This window comes from Anopheles moucheti, chromosome 2 (genome assembly GCF_943734755.1).
Source record: "Anopheles moucheti chromosome 2, idAnoMoucSN_F20_07, whole genome shotgun sequence".
NCBI classification, from domain to species: domain Eukaryota; kingdom Metazoa; phylum Arthropoda; class Insecta; order Diptera; family Culicidae; genus Anopheles; species Anopheles moucheti.
The window spans coordinates 42,209,708-42,229,771 of record NC_069140.1 but is presented as its reverse complement, the minus strand read 5'-3'; positions in this window follow the sequence as shown (position 1 = coordinate 42,229,771).

The following is a 20,064-nucleotide window of genomic DNA, read 5'->3' as shown; positions in this document are numbered from 1 at the left end:
AAGATGGCGGACAAGATGGCGGACAAGAAGGCGGACAAGATGGCGGACACAAGATGGCGGAAAAAATGGCGGACAAGATGGCGGACAAGATGGTGGACAAGATGGCGGACACAAGATGGCGGACAAGATGGCGGACAAGATGGTGGACAAGATGGCGGACAAGATGGCGGCCAAGATGGCGGACAAGATGGTAGACAACATGGCGGACAAGATGGCGGACACATGATGGCGGACAAGATGGCGGCCAAGATGGCGGACAAGAAGGCGGACAAGATGGCGGACACAAGATGGCGGCCAAGATGGCGGACAAGATGGCGGCGAAGATGGCGGACAAGATGGCGGACAAGACGGCGTCCAAGATGGCGGACACAAGATGGCGGACACAAGATGGCGGCCAAGATGATAAACAAAATGGCGGCCAAGATGGCGGACAAGATGGCGGACAAGATGGCGGACAAGATGGTGGACAAGATGGCGGACATGATGGCGGACAAGAAGGCGGACAAGATGGCGGACACAAGATGGCGGAAAAGATGGCGGACAAGATGGCGGCCAAGACGGCGGCCAAGATGGCGGACAAGATGGTGGACAAGATGGCGGACACAAGATGGCGGACAAGATGGCGGACAAGATGGTGGATAATATGGCGGACAAGATGGCGGCCAAGATGGTAAACAAGATGGCGGACAAGATGGCGTACACAAGATGGCGGACAAGATGGCAGCCAAGATGGCGGACAATATGGCGGCCAAAATGGCGGACACAAGATGACGGCCAAGATGGCGGACAAGATGACGGCCAAGATGGCGGCCAAGACGGCGGCCAAGATGGCGGACAAGATGGCGGCCAAGACGGCGGCCAAGATGGCGGACAAGATGGCGGCCAAGACGGTTTTTTAGATGGCGGCCAAGATGGCGGACAAGATGGCGTACACAAGATGGCGGACAAGATGGCAGCCAAGATGGCGGACAATATGGCGGACAAGATGGCGGACAAGATGGCGGACAAGATAGCGGACAAGATGGCGGACACAAGATGGCGGCCAAGATGGTAAACAAGATGGCGGACACAAAATGGCGGACACAAAAAGGCGGCCAAGATGGCGGACAAGATGGCGGCCAAGACGGCGGCCAAGATGGCGGACAAGATGGTGGACAAGATAGCGGACACAAGATGGCGGACAAGATGGCGGACAAGATGGTGGATAATATGGCGGACAAGATGGCGGCCAAGATGGTAAACAAGATGGCGGACAAGATGGCGTACACAAGATGGCGGACAAGATGGCGGACAAGATGGCGGACAAGATGGCGGACAAGATGGCGGACAAGATGGCGAACAAGATGGGTGACAAGATGGCGGCCAAGATGGCGGACAAGATGGTAGACAACATGGCGGACAAGATGGCGGACACATGATGGCGGACAAGATGGCGGCCAAGATGGCGGACAAGAAGGCGGACAAGATGGCGGACACAAGATGGCGGCCAAGATGGCGGACAAGATGGCGGACAAGATGGCGGCCAAGATGGCGGACAAGACGGCGTCCAAGATGGCGGACACAAGATGGCGGACACAAGATGGCGGCCAAGATGATAAACAAAATGGCGGCCAAGATGGCGGACAAGATGGCGGACAAGATGGCGGACAAGATGGTGGACAAGATGGCGGACATGATGGCGGACAAGAAGGCGGACAAGATGGCGGACACAAGATGGCGGAAAAGATGGCGGACAAGATGGCGGCCAAGACGGCGGCCAAGATGGCGGACAAGATGGTGGACAAGATGGCGGACACAAGATGGCGGACAAGATGGCGGACAAGATGGTGGATAATATGGCGGACAAGATGGCGGACAAGATGGTAAACAAGATGGCGGACAAGATGGCGTACACAAGATGGCGGACAAGATGGCAGCCAAGATGGCGGACAATATGGCGGCCAAAATGGCGGACACAAGATGACGGCCAAGATGGCGGACAAGATGACGGCCAAGATGGCGGCCAAGACGGCGGCCAAGATGGCGGACAAGATGGCGGCCAAGACGGCGGCCAAGCTGGCGGACAAGATGGCGGCCAAGACGGTTTTTTAGATGGCGGCCAAGATGGCGGACAAGATGGCGTACACAAGATGGCGGACAAGATGGCAGCCAAGATGGCGGACAATATGGCGGACAAGATGGCGGACAAGATGGCGGACAAGATAGCGGACAAGATGGCGGACACAAGATGGCGGCCAAGATGGCGGACAAGATGGTGGAAAAGATGGCGGACAAGATGGCGGCTAAGATGGCGGACACAAGATGGCGGACACAAGATGGCGGACACAAAATGGCGGACACAAAAAGGCGGCCAAGATGGCGGACAAGATGGCGGCCAAGACGGCGGCCAAGATGGCGGACAAGATGGTGGACAAGATGGCGGACACAAGATGGCGGACAAGATGGCGGACAAGATGGTGGATAATATGGCGGACAAGATGGCGGCCAAGATGGTAAACAAGAAGGCGGACAAGATGGCGTACACAAGATGGCGGACAAGATGGCAGCCAAGATGGCGGACAATATGGCGGCCAAGGTGGCGGACACAAGATGACGGCCAAGATGGCGGACAAGATGACGGCCAAGATGGCGGCCAAGACGGCGGCCAAGATGGCGGACAAGATGGCGGCCAAGACGGCGGCCAAGATGGCGGACAAGATGGCGGCCAAGACGGTTTTTTAGATGGCGGCCAAGATGGCGGACAAGATGGCGTACACAAGATGGCGGACAAGATGGCAGCCAAGATGGCGGACAATATGGCGGACAAGATGGCGGACAAGATGGCGGACAAGATAGCGGACAAGATGGCGGACACAAGATGGCGGCCAAGATGGTAAACAAGATGGCGGCCAAGATGGCGGACACAAAATGGCGGACAAGATGGCGGACAAGATGGCGGACAAGATGGCGGACAAGATGGCGGACAAGAAGGCGGACAAGATGGCGGACACAAGATGGCGGAAAAAATGGCGGACAAGATGGCGGACAAGATGGTGGACAAGATGGCGGACACAAGATGGCGGACAAGATGGCGGACAAGATGGCGAACAAGATGGCGGACAAGATGGCGGCCAAGATGGCGGACAAGATGGTAGACAACATGGCGGACAAGATGGCGGACACATGATGGCGGACAAGATGGCGGCCAAGATGGCGGCCAAGATGGCGGACAAGATGGCGGACACAAGATGGCGGCCAAGATGGCGGACAAGATGGCGGCGAAGATGGCGGACAAGATGGCGGACAAGAAGGCGTCCAAGATGGCGGACACAAGATGGCGGACACAAGATGGCGGCCAAGATGATAAACAAAATGGCGGCCAAGATGGCGGACAAGATGGCGGACAAGATGGCGGACAAGATGGTGGACAAGATGGCGGACATGATGGCGGACAAGAAGGCGGACAAGATGGCGGACACAAGATGGCGGAAAAGATGGCGGACAAGATGGCGGCCAAAATGGCGGACACAAGATGACGGCCAAGATGGCGGACAAGATGACGGCCAAGATGGCGGCCAAGACGGCGGCCAAGATGGCGGACAAGATGGCGGCCAAGACGCCGGCCAAGATGGCGGACAAGATGGCGGCCAAGACGGTTTTTTAGATGGCGGCCAAGATGGCGGACAAGATGGCGTACACAAGATGGCGGACAAGATGGCAGCCAAGATGGCGGACAATATGGCGGACAAGATGGCGGACAAGATGGCGGACAAGATAGCGGACAAGATGGCGGACACAAGATGGCGGCCAAGATGGCGGACAAGATGGTGGAAAAGATGGCGGACAAGATGGCGGCTAAGATGGCGGACACAAGATGGCGGACACAAGATGGCGGAAAAGATGGCGGACACAAGATGACGGCCAAGATGGCGGACAAGATGACGGCCAAGATGGCGGCCAAGACGGCGGCCAAGATGGCGGACAAGATGGCGGCCAAGACGGCGGCCAAGATGGCGGACAAGATGGCGGCCAAGACGGTTTTTTAGATGGCGGCCAAGATGACGGACAAGATGGCGTACACAAGATGGCGGACAAGATGGCAGCCAAGATGGCGGACAATATGGCGGACAAGATGGCGGACAAGATGGCGGACAAGATAGCGGACAAGATGGTGGAAAAGATGGCGGACAAGATGGCGGCTAAGATGGCGGACACAAGATGGCGGACACAAGATGGCGGACACAAAATGGCGGACACAAAAAGGCGGCCAAGATGGCGGACACAAGATGGCGGCCAAGATGGCGGACAAGATGGCGGCGAAGATGGCGGACAAGATGGCGGACAAGACGGCGTCCAAGATGGCGGACACAAGATGGCGGACACAAGATGGCGGCCAAGATGATAAACAAAATGGCGGCCAAGATGGCGGACAAGATGGCGGACAAGATGGCGGACAAGATGGCGGACAAGATGGCGGACATGATGGCGGACAAGAAGGCGGACAAGATGGCGGACACAAGATGGCGGAAAAGATGGCGGACAAGATGGCGGCCAAAATGGCGGACACAAGATGACGGCCAAGATGGCGGACAAGATGACGGCCAAGATGGCGGCCAAGACGGCGGCCAAAATGGCGGACAAGATGGCGGCCAAGACGGTGGCCAAGATGGCGGACAAGATGGCGGCCAAGACGGTTTTTTAGATGGCGGCCAAGATGGCGGACAAGATGGCGTACACAAGATGGCGGACAAGATGGCAGCCAAGATGGCGGACAATATGGCGGACAAGATGGCGGACAAGATGGCGGACAAGATAGCGGACAAGATGGCGGACACAAGATGGCGGCCAAGATGGTAAACAAGATGGCGGCCAAGATGGCGGACACAAAATGGCGGACAAGATGGCGGACAAGATGGCGGACAAGATGGCGGACAAGATGGCGGACAAGAAGGCGGACAAGATGGCGGACACAAGATGGCGGAAAAAATGGCGGACAAGATGGCGGACAAGATGGTGGACAAGATGGCGGACACAAGATGGCGGACAAGATGGCGGACAAGATGGCGGACACAAGATGGCGGCCAAGATGGCGGACAAGATGGTGGAAAAGATGGCGGACAAGATGGCGGCTAAGATGGCGGACACAAGATGGCGGACACAAGATGGCGGACACAAAATGGCGGACACAAAAAGGCGGCCAAGATGGCGGACAAGATGGCGGCCAAGATGGCGGACAAGATGGCGGACAAGATGGCGGACAAGATGGTGGACAAGATGGCGGACAAGATGGCGGACAAGATGGCGGCCAAGATGGCGGACAAGATGGCGGACAAGATGGCGGCCAAGATGGCGGCCAAAATGGCGGCCAAAATGGCGGACAAGATGGCGGCCAAGATGGCGGACACAAGACGGCGGCCAAGATGGCGACCAAGATGGTGGCCAAGATGACGAACAAGAGGCCCAGGGTGGCCCATCTTGTCCGCCATCTTCTCTGCCATCTTGGCCGCCATCTTGTCCGCCATCTTGTGTCCGCCATCTTGTGTCCGCCATCTTGTCCGCCATCTTGTCCGCCATCTTGTCCGCCATCTTGTCCGCCATCTTGGCCGCCATCTTGTGTCCGCCATCTTGTCCGCCATCTTCTCTGCCATGTTGTCCGCCATCTTGTGTACGCCATCTTGGCCGCCATCTTGACCGCCATCTTGGCCGCCATCATGTCCGCCATCTTGGACGCCATCTTGTCCGCCATCTTGGCCGCCATCTTGTGTCCGCCATCTTGTCCGCCATCTTGTCCACCATCTTGGACGCCATCTTGGCCGCCATCTTGTCCGCCATCTTGTGTCCGCCATCTTGTGTCCGCCATCTTGTGTCCGCCATCTTGTCCGCCATCTTGTCCGCCATCTTGTCCGCCATCTTGTCCGCTATCTTGTCCGCCATCTTGTCCGCCATCTTGGCCGCCATCTTGTGTCCGCCATCTTGTCCGCCATCTTCTCTGCCATCTTGTCCGCCATCTTGTCCGCCATCTTGTCCGCCATCTTGTCCGCCATCTTGGCCACCATCTTGTCCGCCATTTTGTCCGCCATCTTGTCCGCCATCTTGTCCGCCATCTTGTGTCCGCCATCTTGTCCGCCATCTTGAAAAGATGGCGGACAAGATGGCGGCTAAGATGGCGGACACAAGATGGCGGACACAAGATGGTGGACACAAAATGGCGGACACAAAAAGGCGGCCAAGATGGCGGACAAGATGGCGGCCAAGATGGCGGACAAGATGGCGGACAAGATGGTGGACAAGATGGCGGACAAGATGGCGGACAAGATGGCGGCCAAGATGGCGGACAAGATGGCGGACAAGATGGCGGCCAAGATGGCGGCCAAAATGGCGGCCAAAATGGCGGACAAGATGGCGGCCAAGATGGCGGACACAAGACGGCGGCCAAGATGGCGACCAAGATGGTGGCCAAGATGACGAACAAGAGGCCCAGGGTGGATTTTTTGAAGAGGGCCTATAATTTTACTACGGCGTTGTCGCTGTTAGGGAGGTGTACTTCAAACATGATTTAACAACTCCAGTAAAGTCTCGGAAAGAAAGCTCCCTTGCGTACACCTAAGAGTGCTGTTGCGTAGCCCTTTAAACGGGCCTAGTAAGCTAGTCTATATATAAACGTTTGTATGCGCTAAGGAGAACCATAACGCCACTACTTGGATCACATTTTCTACGATTTACGTACATTTATGATTCCTGATTAGTCCAACGCCTTCTACGATGTTTTCGCCCAAGGTACAGTTTTCAATCGGTTTACTTTTTCGGTAACAATCAGCGAAATTTCTTAGCAACCTGTTCCGCTCATGTAGATGTTTTGGGCGATGAACAAAAATTAACGGTTGATTTCTGTGGTGAGCTCCTACTTACTGAACTTTTTCAACAATTGATCATGTTTTATAGCATTCTTTGATCCATTAGGTGCAGGGCCACAAGAGTTGCCAAAATGCTGACAAATTTGTGCTATGACCAAATCAGCTGGTCTACTGTGAAAACCGCTATACCGTTGCCGCGCACACAATTGTTTTCAGATTTCCGATACCAGGAGAGCATGTTTTTCAAGAGGTGGAATAAATTTGCGCTGCAGGTGAAATAACCTGCCCATCACTATTGAAATAAATAATTTGCCCATCACTATTGCATTGCCTACTATCAAACCCGTGAGAGCGTTCACTAGTTTAAGGAAGATGCTGTTTTCAGATTTCCGATACCAGGAGAGCATCCATGGAAGAGCACCTAGTACAGCAATTTTGCTCGAACTTTCCCGTTGGTCGTGAAAAATTTCTTCGAAAACTCCAGTTTCCGAGAGTTTAGTACCAGGAGAGCATCCACGGAAGAGGTAGCTCCTTGTACAGCAAATTTGGTCGAAAACCGCCGAAAGGTATGCAATATTTCAACACTAACTTTCCCATTGGTGGAGAAAAATTTCTTCGAAAACTACCAGTTTCCGAATGTATAGTACCAGGAGAGCATCCACGGAAGAGGTAGCACCTGGTAATTTTGCCCGCCTAAAGGTATGCAATGTTTATACACTAACTTTCCATACAAACCAGCTGTTTTCAGATTTCCGATACCAGGAGAACATGTACTTCAAGAGGTGAGCCTCAGCCACTCAGACACCTGAGCCCCTGAGTGCCTGAGCCCCTGAGTTACTGAGTGACCGGCACTGAAAAACGGCCGTTGATTAGCCGTCAGTTAGACGTCAATTAGCCGTATGTTAGCCGTTTATTAGCCGTTATATAGCCGCCAAATAGCTGTCAATAAGCCGTCGCTTAGCCGTCGATTGGCCGTCAATTAGCCGCCAATTAGCAGTATTCTTAAACCTCGTGTCACCTCCCACCTCGTGTCAACTCCCTCCTCGAGTCACCATCCCCCTCGTGTCACCTCCATCTTCCCACGGGTAATCACCTACCTCCCACGTGTCACCATCTACCTCCCACGGGTCACCTCCCACCTCCCACGAATCACCATCCACCACCCGCCATCTTGTCCACCATCTTGTGTCCGCCATCTTGGCCGCCATCTTGTGCGCCATCTTAAAAACCGTCTTGGCCGCCATCTTGTCCGCCATCTTGGCCGCCGTCTTGGCCGCCATCATGGCCGCCATCTTGTCCGCCATCTTGTCCGCCATCTTGGCCGCCATCTTGGCCGCCACCTTGGCCGCCATATTGTCCGCCATCTTTTCCGCCATCTTGTCCGCCATCTTGTCCACCATCTTGTGTCCGCCATCTTGGACGCCATCTTGGCCGCCATCTTGGCCGTCATCTTGTCCGCCATCTTGTGTCCGCCATCATGTGTCCGCCATCTTGTCCGCCATCTTGTGTACACCATCTTGGCCGCCATCTTGACCGCCATCTTGGCCGCCATCTTGTCCGCCATCTTGGCCGCCATCTTGGCCGCCACCTTGGCCGCCATATTGTCCGCCATCTTTTCCGCCATCTTGTGTCCGCCATCTTGTCCACCATCTTGTGTCCGCCATCTTGGACGCCATCTTGTCCGCCATCTTGTCCGCCATCTTGTGTCCGCCATCTTGTGTCCGCCATCTTGTGTCCGCCATCTTGTCCGCCATCTTGTCCGCCATCTTGTCCGCCATCTTGGCCGCCATCTTGGCCGCCATCTTGTGTCCGCCATCTTGTCCGCCATCTTGTCCGCCATCTTGTCCGCCATCTTGTCCGCCATCTTGTCCGCCATCTTGTCCGCCATCTTGTCCGCCATCTTGTCCGCCATCTTGTGTCCGCCATCTTGTGTCCGCCATCTTGTCCGCCATCTTGTCCGCCATCTTGTCCGCCATCTTGTCCGCCATCTTGTGTCCGCCATCTTGTGTCCGCCATCTTGTCCGCCATCTTGTCCGCCATCTTGTCCGCCATCTTGTCCGCCATCTTGGCCGCCATCTTGGCCGCCATCTTGTGTCCGCCATCTTGTCCGCCATCTTGTCCGCCATCTTGTTCGCTATCTTGGCCGCCATCTTGTCCGCCATCTTGTCCGCCATCATGTCCGCCATCTTGGACGCCATCTTGTCCGCCATCTTGGCCGCCATCTTGTTTCCCCCATCTTGTCCACCATCTTGTGTCCGCCATCTTGTCCGCCATCTTGTCCGCCATCTTGGCCGCCATCTTGGCCGCCATCTTGGCCGCCATCTTGTGTCCGCCATCATGTGTCCGCCGTCTTGTCCGCCATCTTGTGTACACCATCTTGTCCGCCATCTTGTGTCCGCCATCTTGTCCGCCATCTTGTCCGCCATCTTGTCCGCCATCTTGTCCGCCATCTTGGCCGCCATCTTGGCCGCCATCTTGTGTCCGCCATCTTGTCCGCCATCTTGTCCGCCATCTTGTCCGCCATCTTGTCCGCCATCTTGTCCGCCATCTTGTCCGCCATCTTGTCCGCCATCTTGTCCGCCATCTTGTGTCCGCCATCTTGTGTCCGCCATCTTGTCCGCCATCTTGTCCGCCATCTTGTCCGCCATCTTGTCCGCCATCTTGGCCGCCATCTTGGCCGCCATCTTGTGTCCGCCATCTTGTCCGCCATCTTGTCCGCCATCTTGTTCGCTATCTTGGCCGCCATCTTGTCCGCCATCTTGTCCGCCATCTTGTCCGCCATCTTTTCCGCCATCTTGGCCGCCATCTTGTCCGCCATCTTGTGTACGCCATCTTGGCCGCCATCTTGACCGCCATCTTGGCCGCCATCATGTCCGCCATCTTGGACGCCATCTTGTCCGCCATCTTGGCCGCCATCTTGTTTCCCCCATCTTGTCCACCATCTTGTGTCCGCCATCTTGTCCGCCATCTTGTCCGCCATCTTGGCCGCCATCTTGGCCGCCATCTTGGCCGCCATCTTGTGTCCGCCATCATGTGTCCGCCGTCTTGTCCGCCATCTTGTGTACACCATCTTGTCCGCCATCTTGTGTCCGCCATCTTGTGTCCGCCATCTTGTCCGCCATCTTGTCCGCCATCTTGTCCGCCATCTTGTCCGCCATCTTGTCCGCCATCTTGGCCGCCATCTTGTGTCCGCCATCTTGTGTCCGCCATCTTGTCCGCCATCTTGTCCGCCATCTTGTCCGCCATCTTGTCCGCCATCTTGTCCGCCATCTTGTCCGCCATCTTGTGTCCGCCATCTTGTGTCCGCCATCTTGTCCGCCATCTTGTCCGCCATCTTGTCCGCCATCTTGTCCGCCATCTTGGCCGCCATCTTGGCCGCCATCTTGTGTCCGCCATCTTGTCCGCCATCTTGTCCGCCATCTTGTTCGCTATCTTGGCCGCCATCTTGTCCGCCATCTTGTCCGCCATCTTGTCCGCCATCTTTTCCGCCATCTTGGCCGCCATCTTGTCCGCCATCTTGTGTACGCCATCTTGGCCGCCATCTTGACCGCCATCTTGGCCGCCATCATGTCCGCCATCTTGGACGCCATCTTGTCCGCCATCTTGGCCGCCATCTTGTTTCCCCCATCTTGTCCACCATCTTGTGTCCGCCATCTTGTCCGCCATCTTGTCCGCCATCTTGGCCGCCATCTTGGCCGCCATCTTGGCCGCCATCTTGTGTCCGCCATCATGTGTCCGCCGTCTTGTCCGCCATCTTGTGTACACCATCTTGGCCGCCATCTTGTCCGCCATCTTGTCCGCCATCTTGTCCGCCATCTTGTCCGCCATCTTCTCTGCCATCTTGGCCGCCATCTTGTCCGCCATCTTGTGTCCGCCATCTTGTGTCCGCCATCTTGTGTCCGCCATCTTGTCCGCCATCTTGTCCGCCATCTTGTTCGCCATCTTGTCCGCCATCTTGGCCGCCATCTTGTGTCCGCCATCTTGTCCGCCATCTTCTCTGCCATGTTGTCCGCCATCTTGTGTACGCCATCTTGGCCGCCATCTTGACCGCCATCTTGGCCGCCATCATGTCCGCCATCTTGGACGCCATCTTGTCCGCCATCTTGGCCGCCATCTTGTGTCCGCCATCTTGTCCGCCATCTTGTCCACCATCTTGGACGCCATCTTGGCCGCCATCTTGTCCGCCATCTTGTGTCCGCCATCTTGTGTCCGCCATCTTGTGTCCGCCATCTTGTCCGCCATCTTGTCCGCCATCTTGTCCGCCATCTTGTCCGCTATCTTGTCCGCCATCTTGTCCGCCATCTTGGCCGCCATCTTGTGTCCGCCATCTTGTCCGCCATCTTCTCTGCCATCTTGTCCGCCATCTTGTCCGCCATCTTGTCCGCCATCTTGTCCGCCATCTTGGCCACCATCTTGTCCGCCATTTTGTCCGCCATCTTGTCCGCCATCTTGTCCGCCATCTTGTGTCCGCCATCTTGTCCGCCATCTTGTCCGCCATCTTGTCCGCCATCTTGGCCGCTATCTTGCGCGTCATCTTGGCCGCCATCTTGTCCGCCATCTTTTCCGCCATCTTGACCGCCATCTTGTCCGCCATCTTGTCCGCCTTCGTGGCCGCCATCTTTTTTTCCATCTTTGTGGGTGAAGGGTGGGAGGGGGATGGAAGATGTTACCTCTTGAACAACATGCTCTCCTGGTATCGGAAATCTGAAAACAGCTGGTTTGTATGAAAAGTTAGTGTATAAACATTGCATACCTTACGGCGGAATATTGGTAGCAAAGTTAGTGTATAAACATTGCATACGTTACGGCGGAAAATTGGTTGCAAAGTTAGTGTATTAACATTGCATACCTTACGGCGCAGTACCAGGAGCTACCTCTTCCGTGGATGCTCTCCTGGTATTATACATTCAAAAACTGGTAGTTTTCGAAGAAATTTTTCAGGACCAACGGGAAAGTTAGTGTTTAAACATTGCATAACTTTCGGCGATTTTTGAGTAAAATTGCTGCAAAATTTTACTCGACCAACGGGAAAGTTAGTGTTTTAATTTTGCATACCTTTCGGCGGTTTTCGACCAAAATTGCTGTACAAGGTGCTACCTCTTCCGTGGATGCTTTCCTGGTATCGGAAATCTGAAAACAGCTGGTTTGTATGGAATTTCGTACCAGCCGACGGGAAGTTTGAGCGAGATGAAGGATGCTTTCCGTTTCATGCTATCAATGCTAGCTATTTCGTAGTACACTGACAGATTGTGTCGGTTATAACATCATTACCGGCTTGCAAACTTGCAAAAATTGTGACAATCGAAATACTAAACACAATACTCCACCACAATACTGTTTCGAAACACGTAGGCTGGACATTTTCACGGTTCAATGGGGGAGAGAAAACAATACCACACCACGAGTATCGCAATGGCAATAGCTTGCGAATATTGCGGAAGTGAAAATAACCATGGTTTCTATTCTAGCATCTAACGGTAGGATCATTTACGAACAGATGAAAAAATCCCGTTCAAGAAATAGAATACATGAATAGGTTGAAGTAAAAGGGCATATAAGGGTTCACGGGGCGGCCAGATGGTGTATTGGTAGCGCAGTCGGTCTGTACAAGACAGGATAACGGAAAAATTTCATTTGGACCACCAAACCTCCGTACGCAGCACTAACTATCCTACGGGTAAATAAAGTAAAAAAGCCAGAAATGGTAGGCTTAAACATCCTAAAGATGTCGTGCCGAAAAAGAAGAAGGAGTTTGAATACACTGCATACTTCTCTTGCGTAGCCGTGTAACCGGGCCGATATAGCTAATCAAATAAAACAAAAAATAATCTAACCAAGGATAATCAATTTTCTTCCTTTTTAATTAGATTTTATGCTATAAATTAACTCTGCTGCTAAATTTCCAAAAATCGCATAATCGGCACAAGTTGTTTGGGGCCCCCAACACGGCGAGGCCCTAGGCGACCGCCTATTCCGCCTACCGTATGATCCGTCGCTGGACGCGCGTATGATTGTAGCTCCATTTAGAAGAGTACAGATACAGTGGCAACTGATATTGGTGGTGATATAGCCGGTTCCGTTATTGGATTCGAAGATGGTGATGGCCCTGGCGGACCATTTGAAAAAGATGATTAGGGGTGGCCCAGCGGCGAATAAAACGGTAGGCGGAGTAGGCCCTTTCTTACTGCGCTTTTCGCCTTGTCTCAATTCAAGTCCTCTCAACGTTCCCCTTCCCTCCTGCATCGTTTTTAAAATTAGAGGCCCCAACTATATTTCCGCCCTGTGCCTCCAAGGGGATTGATCCTCCACTGATCATATGCGACGATCAACAATGTATTTAGAGAAAGTGTACTTTCTAAGATTGTGGAAATTCATTTCTATCTGTCTCTTTATCTTTTTTGCATTCTCATAAACCTAAACTTCGTATAATTATGTTAAGCACTGTATAAAAGCCTACGTAACATAATATAACATATCAAGCCTGTATAAAAGCAGCTTACGTAAATTAACGACTACACCGCTGCATTGTTCCACAACACTTTCTATTGCAAAACAATGTACATGAGACAATGTTTCCAACAAAAGAAAAAGCTTAAAGGAAATGGAATGTCATTAGCGTTGAGTGCTGCACAAATTTAATTACATTATTACAACAAATAAACGAAACAACCGGCAGCTTGAAGGTGTTGACACCGTCGAAGGAAAATTCATCGATATTAATGGCTTTTAATCCGATTTCATACAAAACGTCCAACTCGGGTCGATACGGCGTCCTACGTCTGGTGTTGTTTTGCAATCAACTAAAGCAAACACTCGGCAAATAGACACCAACTGCATCTTGCCACGGTCCGTCCCGGCACCGCTTGGGTGTTGCTGGCCGAACGAACGATTACAAATTCATTAGCAGCCATTGGTACAGTTGTCACTGGTGCCTGCGGAGATCAACAGTTGCGCTTGTACGTACACAGCCATGCGGCAATAACCATCAGCCGCCCGTTTGGAGAACAGGCGTAGGATTAGTAGGAATGCTCCGATTCCGTGGGCTGTGAGCTGCTGGGAAAACCAACACGTCATCATCGTCGTTGTCGGTGGGCGGTTGCAAGAAGCAAAACATTTTCCACACTTACCGTCTTAATACTTTCTAATTAGTTCCTGTGGCGTATTCGCACCTTGCCAGCAGCAGTGTGTAGGTGGGAAGCGACACACTTTTTTCTTGTTTTCCACGCCCGGTGTTGATTGCACAGAAAATGTACACTCACTCAGCCAACATCTTCCACACTTAATCTCTTTCATCCCTTTAGCGCAGCAATCGTTTTAATTCAACACGCCAGTGTCAACCGCTTGTCGCTTTTAGAAAGCAAAACTTCGCTAATTTATGCGCGAAAAGAAAGTAAATACGGGGAGCATACCTTGGCTCGCTGCTAACTCAACATCCCATTTTTTTTTTGCAGTGAGTCAAACCAGTTCACCAGAATACGGCACTGGATTGTGCGGTGGCTGTAGAGTGTTGCGAAGGGAAACCAGTGTTCCAGATTATATGTAAGGAAGGGATGAAATAGGGTTAGACACCGTGAGAAAGAAAGAAAATAAAATAATCACACCTTCAACATTTCGCTCGTCCGTGTGCTTACTGTCAAGATGTGATTTAAAACGTGACGTACGGAAAGTAACGAAATCTCAACGGTTGACAGTTTCGGGAATGATTTAATGCAACTAGCTGTTTTCACTAGTCCTTTCCATACCACTCACTACTGATTACGTATTCATGCTCCAGCACATACTTGCGAGGGCTTGCTTTATTCCCTGATAATTAGCCGTACCCGACCGGGGGGTGGGTGGTAATTCACATTGAAAGTCTTTTCATTGGAAGTGTATAAGCTTTCACAGCAGTCTACAGGGCGAAATTTCTTTTCAGATGCCAAACAGTACGGAATGGAAAATTTTCATGCAGTTGGGTTTGCGAAACGGTTTGCACGAAAGAAGCTTTTTTCAAACTTTTTCTCCAGTAGATAGGCACCAACAACGTGATGAAACAGTAAACTTGATAGTCTAACAGCCGATTTCATCAGCCATCTTGGAAAAGCATTTGCCTGTGTTTCCAAGCACAGATGTAGATACAGATTGCATGGACGGAATAGCCAGGTGTTGAAGGATAGATTGAGTTTTTGTTTGTTTTAAATGGGTGTGTTGCCAGCATTACACCAATTCAGGTGACGATATCAGGTCACATACAATTAGATTAAAGGGCATCAGAAAGGACGTTCAGAAACAAAAATTGAATATTATGAAAAAATTTCCTCTAACACCCTGACAGCTGCGTGTTCAGAATGAGTACAGAAGAGTATAAATTTCCCTTATTTACGGATGTGTTGCTAATGCTTTGCATCAAGTTTTTTTTTGTTACTACAATAATTATACGTAATTTAGGTACATTTAACGTGGGTTAATTAAAATTTCAACTAATAAACATTGTTTTTATCAATCGATCTCTATTAATTAATCCATTTTGCTTTATGGCCATAAAGGTTTGTGTTTTGAATAAACAGCTTTGCATCGGGGATTTGTACGCAGAATTCAATTCAACATGTGCAATAATGATATGAGCGGCCTATCAGTATAATTAATTAATGGGAATCAACTATTCACGATACATTAATGTTTTAATTATGCAATGTTGTGGTTTATATTTGCGAAGATAAAAGGATAAAATATTTTCAAAAAAATCGAACCCGGCACAGAACGGGGATTTTTGAATTGGTATTTATGAATTGGGTTTAAATCATTGTTCTTAGAGTTGAGAATGCGCCTGTTGAAGTTTTAATGTTTACAACAACGAGCATACAATATTTACACAACACAGGTTTTTACCTCCTCATACAAAAATGTACGAATAAATCCACATAAAACGAAGACAAAGAAAAGCGTGTAACGTTCATTACTAATTCCCTAAAATTCTACACAGATTCATTTTTTTAAACTGTGTGCCACAAAATTTACGCCGAATGCGTTCCACTGTGTATCCACTGTAATTGTGCTGCATGCGTATTCGACCAGCGAAGGCACACACGTGTGGACAAGCGGGCCATTTTTCCCGGCATCCGTATTGATGTGCTAACAAAAAACAAAGCGTAGCAAAAAAGAAAAGCAAAACCCACCGCAGCAATGCCAACATCTAATATTTATCTTGTTTTGATGTTGAAGTTTGCTCTGCCAAAACAAATCCAAACCTACCAAATTGCGAATGTCCATTTCAGGCGGCATTCGTAACAATGCGCAAATACGTGAGCATACGTACACATGCTGGTATACGGTACACAAATAATGTAGCACAGCAATGGAAAAAATGAAACGAAACGAAATCTATCGAGCAACCTTACACGGGGCATGATCGTTTGGAAAGGCTTGATCATGGGATGGGATTGGTGAGAGAGCTGAGGTAATTTCGGGTGCGGTGGAAAGTTAGATAGATCTGGCATAGAACGACACTCGACCGAACGAAGTGTGAGTGTGTTGTACTTTTCACTGATTTTGAATAACTCTCGGAACAGCTTCGAGACACTTTTGGCGAGATTTATCATCAAAATGGTAAAGTTTTGTGCACTTGACAATGGTGGCACTGTGATGTTGTTTGCGATGCTTCAACCCCCATCCCTCATTGCCCGCTCGACCCGCTGACCCGTTGGTCACATTCTAGTGGTGGTGATGACAAACTTTTCCCTATCTGAGGAATCATGTGACGAAGAAGAGAGAAAGAGAGAGCGAAAGAGACGGAAAGTTAGTGAAGAAATAAGAACCTTTCCTTCAAATTACCAACCAAACGATGATTGCTAGTCTGGTAAATCCACACTCTAGCAAAGCAAAGCAAGACAGTAATTTTTGCTGACGCTCGTCAGCTTCGATCCGTCCGGTTTCATTTTCTGCGCTCTTTCTCTAATGACGATGATGATGATGCGTAGCCGACTTGCTTCATTTTAAATCCGTTTCCGCCCTTCGCCTACCATTGTTGGCCACACACTCACACACCCAACTCACGCCAAGATCGCAATAGTGTGCGAGCGATTAAATGGCAACTTATCTGAAATAGAAAATCTATCATCGTGTCCCTAGTCCCCCGGCTGATGCTTGAGAGGTTTGTCATCCGAGTCGAGCCGGGCAGGTAAACGAAGACGGATGGGAACCAGTGCAGTGGAAAAAGTTTGTTCTCGTCTAACGGACGGGCTGACTGGCAGCGGGTAGAGGACGAGAATTTTCTTGCGTCTCTGGCCGGCGAAAAAGTTCCTCGTACGCCAAGGCAGAAAGAAGCAGCTAGCAGCTAAAGCAACGCTTTCTAATGGATTTCCGGACTCTCCGTCGGTGCCGTTGTTGACCGGTAAATTTCACAAGAAACTCCCGATAAGATGAGAGACCCGACCCGGGTAAAAGCAAAATGCTTAAATCAACGTATAATTAGTGTTCGATTTTAATCTCGTTTAGCCCGCTTTTAAAACTTGCGAAACACTGTTGACTCTGTATAGCGCCCGGCTAACCTTTTCCCCTCCAAGAAGTTTGCTGCTGTGTTTGCTTTGGCTGCCCGGTCAAGAATATTGGACAAAATTAAACAACCATCCCATCGATAATGAAACGAACGGCCCGCTCTATCGCCATCAAAAGGTTTCTCCGAAAATGTGATTGAAGTTTCACTGTGTGTCCGCCGGTCGGTCCGAGGGCAGCCATTGCCCGAGGCAAACAATCACGGCCAGTGTCACATGTCCCATTTTAGTGATTAGTTTGTTTGGCTCGAAGTCTACAAGTGCTGTACACGAGCCAAACCGGACAGGTGTGGCTTACGGTTTACGGAAAAGGACACGAACGAAACCGTACCGAATATGAGTGATTTAAATTAAATTCTTGTGAGAAACTGGATTTCCTCAAGTGCCCGGTGTCATCGATCGGGATGAGCGTACAACCGGGGCCGGACGTTATGGATTTTATGCCACTGGCATTAGATATGGATCAAATTGGATAGCTGAATGGTAATTTTAATCTGCCCGCACTTTCCAGCCGGTCACATGTGGAGCTGAATGATGCATAAATCAAACTGGTTCCTTGAAGCAGTGTAAAGGGTAGAGAGTTATTATCACTACAAAGCGACTGAGGCTCGGAGGTTATCTGAGGGCTGGGTCAAGGGTCTAATTCAGGACGGTATTTAATTCGATTTCAAGCGTACGATACGTGTGCATTATGATGATCCGAACGTTATTGCTAGCTAATGTTTGAAATTATTAGGATCAGTGTCATATACGGCACCGAAATCAATTTGCTAAGTAATAAAAATTTTGAAAAAAAAATAAACAACACGCATGTTTTGTAATCCTTGCCTTAATATAGGAGCTTTTTTTTATTGAATTCTTCAATTGTTCCATTTAACAGTTCAATTAACAGATAGAACAACAACACAGCTCGCTGGTATGTTTTTGTGGAGTGGAGCTAAGGGTATTGTTAAGAAATCTACAGCTGCGAGATCGAATCTAATCTAGAACGAGCCGCGAAACGTCGAAAAATGAAATAAAAATCTTTGTAAAAAAAAAAGAATATAGCTAATGAAAGCTTGTTAAAAAATCACAAATTGGCATCATTTCATCCATTCAATTGAAAGCTATCGACATACGAGTTGGAAATTTATGGTTCAAATCAAAAAGAACATTTTCAACATATTGCCTCCTTGAAATGGATATTATACTATACTACATTTGTATAACCATTCCTATTGATTTTAATAAATATATTATCAAAATTGTTCCAAAAAAACTCAAAACTTTTCTATACGTTTTTGAAAATGTGAATCACCTGCATGTTATTAGTAAATTTACCAACTACTATTGTAACTAAAATGTTCAGCTGCCCTTTTCAAAGTTGTAATCATTTGAAGTTTATTTATACTATTTGAAAATAGTAACCTTTTGTTTATAGTGGTATTTTTACATATTCTTGGTTTGTTATGCACAGAACCTTTATTATATAGATCCTAATAGCAAGCATTGTTTTACAGCAGTAAATAGTGCTAAAAGCTTCAAGGACCAAATTTTTGTAGCGTGTTTCTCAAAATGAATATTGTTACTTTAGTTGATCATGTAACGTCTTTATTACAGTCAAAGACGATTATTACAAAGAAGGAGATTGATATCGCGGCATATTGAAGATACACCGGTTGGCGAGATAAAAACAAATAAGAAGAATAGAAAAAACAAGCATAACAAAAATAATTATAATAACAATAACAACAATAAGAAGAAGGGTTAAAAGTAGATGATGAAATTATTAACGTTTGAAATAACATTGCATAAGACTTAACAAAACTAAAATTTATATTCGAATAATCATTTATAGTGGAGTATAGGGACGATTTCCCATTATAACGCGGTTGACCACTTCTTCTGATGAGTAACTTACACGAACAGGATCGTAGTAGTTCGGCACTCAAAACACAAATGCATAAAACTTTTATCATCATGCGATGCGCATCTCATTATTGGCTTTACAGTAGTGGTAGTAGTAGTAGTTGAATTGACGCGTAATGATGTTTAGTGAATTACTTATCCTCCTTCTATTTCCCTCAACATAGTTTACTGTCTATCTAGCTTTGCAATGAAAATGGTCATCTCAACGAAAGTTTCCTCAATCGGCTTTGCATTTTATGCTGATAATGAATGATAGTGCCAAACACAAGCTCATTGAAAAATGGGAAATGTTTAATTGGTTTTTCCAAGTGATCGTTATGAACATCCTTCGCTAGCTTCAGTTTAATACAATTAGACAGAGAGAGAGAGAGAGAGAGAGAGAGAGAGAGAGAGAGAGAGAGAGAGAGAGAGAGAGAGAGGGAGAGAGAGAGAGATAAATTCTTCGTTAATTGACTGTTGAAATGCAAAACCAAACCCCTAACACAATGGTTCATCCCGTCCGTCTATTAGCATGTTGTTCGAGAGGTTCTCTATTTTGCTCGTTAAACTCTGTGCAGTTCCGTCTGTTTGTATGCGGATAGCTGTCGAGGCCACTCACGAAACCGCTGGAAGCACTTTACCGTTCGCGGGTTTCGCTTTTGACGAGCAATATTTATTACTTCAATTCAATACTTTTGCACAAAATGAAGTGGGGCAATCAAAATAATCATACACAAACGTGTACGTGCTACCACACATCGGTGTTCGTATTCATAAAAAAACGCTCTGGAGTGGGGTCGGTGTGTATCGAGATA